Source organism: Nematolebias whitei, chromosome 3 (assembly GCF_014905685.2).
Source record: "Nematolebias whitei isolate Nwh7 chromosome 3, NemWhi1, whole genome shotgun sequence".
NCBI lineage: Eukaryota > Metazoa > Chordata > Actinopteri > Cyprinodontiformes > Rivulidae > Nematolebias > Nematolebias whitei.
Window position 1 is genome coordinate 34785491 of NC_056500.1, and position 2247 is coordinate 34787737.

General features: G+C 54.1%; 1 protein-coding gene across 1 annotated transcript in view; it reads right to left on the reverse strand.

Moving 5' to 3' along the window:
* Window positions 1–2247, reverse strand: part of mxd4 (MAX dimerization protein 4) — a gene marked incomplete in the record, with an annotated part of 27665 nt that overhangs the window by 8079 nt on the left and 17339 nt on the right.

Consider the following 2247-nt stretch of genomic DNA (forward strand, 5'->3'; position numbering starts at 1 on the left):
TGTGCAAGGGGGATGGCGGGTGGGGGGGGTGGCGGGAGGGGTGACGCTTGCTGGGCTGCCCGGGGGTGTGGGGCAGGCGTGGGGGGGGGGGGGGGGGGGGGGGGTAAATAACAACCATCATGTCAGCTTATGTCATGTTGTTTATTTGGTCCATGATGTGCACGAGCAGCGCTGCAGCACGAGGCCGCTGCAGGAGTTCAGGGTGACATGCCCGTGAAACTAAAAACCGTCGTCAGTATTTTGTCTTTGCAGCAGCATCTGATCAGAGACCTCCATGAGTCGAGAACCACGGCATGCTACGTGTCCAACCTCTGGCCAACCCCCCACCCCCTCCTGCTCCCTCCATCAGCAGCTCCGTGCTAAAACAAAGACTTCTGGGACGAGAAGAAAAAACAAAAAGAACTTTTGCTCCCAATCAGCTGCGGTCCTTGACGTGAAACAAGCTATTTAAAGTTCTGAGTACACATCCTGTCTGTTCCCCCAGACCTCGGGCCTGTGTAATATCTGGGTCTGTTGCTCAAGAGTACCTGCAGCAACATGAACATCAGACGCACACTCAGGAAGATTTCACCAACGGCTCGTTCACAAGTGCTGGTGCGCACAGAGTCCCAGGACGACACGACGAGCTCGAGAAGCTGGAGCCAGCTGCTCCGCTCCATGCCTGCAGCCATGCCTGACACATCTGGCACACAGCCAGACCTGCTCCACGAAGGTTAGCGGAGGCCACAACCTCCACGGCTGCTTTTGTCCTCGTTGCCAAACGCGTTTGGAAAAGGGTGAGAACGTGCACCCCCATCCTGCTCTGCAGTGGTCTCTGCTCGAGCCAGAACATCAGCAGACATTCCTGAGCAGCACGTCGGACAAGAACTGAATGGATCTTTTTTTTTTTTTTTGGGGGGGGGGGGGGGGGGGGGGTCATTTGTGAATAAAGTTTTGTTGTTAACGGTTAAAAGCTACAAATGACCCAAACTTCAGCAGCCCTCTGCTGAACGGCTGAAGTTGCACTAAAGTGTGCTGAAGTAGTAAAACGTTCGTACGGTAAAAGAGAAAGCAGCAACAACAGAGTGAAAGCTGAGTTCAAGCTCTGAACTCTGACCCCAGAGCAACATGGAGGTGACGGTGTGTGGAACTCTGTCTGCACAAGGCCCCGAGACCTGGGTGGAGGTGGAGTGGTGGGCTGTACATCTGGCTGGCAGGTTCCTGGAAAGAAGGTGGTGGGGGGCGGGTGAGGTGGCGAGGGATCCTGCCCAGAGGACTGCTCAGAAACACGACACACACGCAACCATCAGCCCTCCATTAGTCTCTCCCCCCCCCCCCACCCCACCCCACCCCCAGCCGGTCCTGAACCTGTTTACATTCAGCCAAGGAGCCGTCTGCAAACAACAAAACCAGGATCGAGGAAAACTGAGATGTTCCTGGAGCAGCTCGTGTGAAACCAGCAGAGCAGTTCATCATGTCAGATATAACACACACACACACACACCTGAACACACACACACCTGACCCCCCCCCCCCCACACACACACACAGAAGGTTGTATCACGCTGTTATCGATCCGAGCTGTTTGTCTTCTGTCATCAAGGAAACACCACGCCCTCCGAGAGGAGTGACAGCTAGAAGGATGGCAGACGGATCCAAGGCTCGCCGTAAACACCCCCCTCATGACTCCACGCTCACATGCACACCTGAACACACACACACACACACACACACACAACTGCACACAAAGAAAGAAGCTCTCTCCAAACGTTTTACGGGTCATTCAACAGGAAACGGCAGACGGACTCTGCTGCTCCCTGGTCGTAGTAGTTGTCCCACAACAAACTGGACTTTTCTCTGGGAGTGTTCGAGAATGTCGAGTAATTGGATCCATTGTTTGCGTGTATTGAAACAGCCCCCCACCCCGCGATAACTCCATCTCTTCCTCAGTGCAGCCAGCTTACAGTGATATTATCAGAAAAACAGATGTCTTTAAACAGAACTGAGTTCCCAGCAGCATCTCTGAACCTCTTCAACAACAGACCTGGACCTGGACCTGGACCTGGACCTGGACTGCCTCCCGCTGCGTGCAACATGAAGCACATCTGCAAACTACAAATGGACGAGCAGAGACGAGTCCACCAAATTCCATCAACACGTCCTAAACATGGTTTTGGGCCATAGAACGATACTTGTTCACAGTTACCCAACAGGAACCATGAGGGCAGAACCAGGGTGTAAACATCTGACTGACCGGGGGGGGGGGGG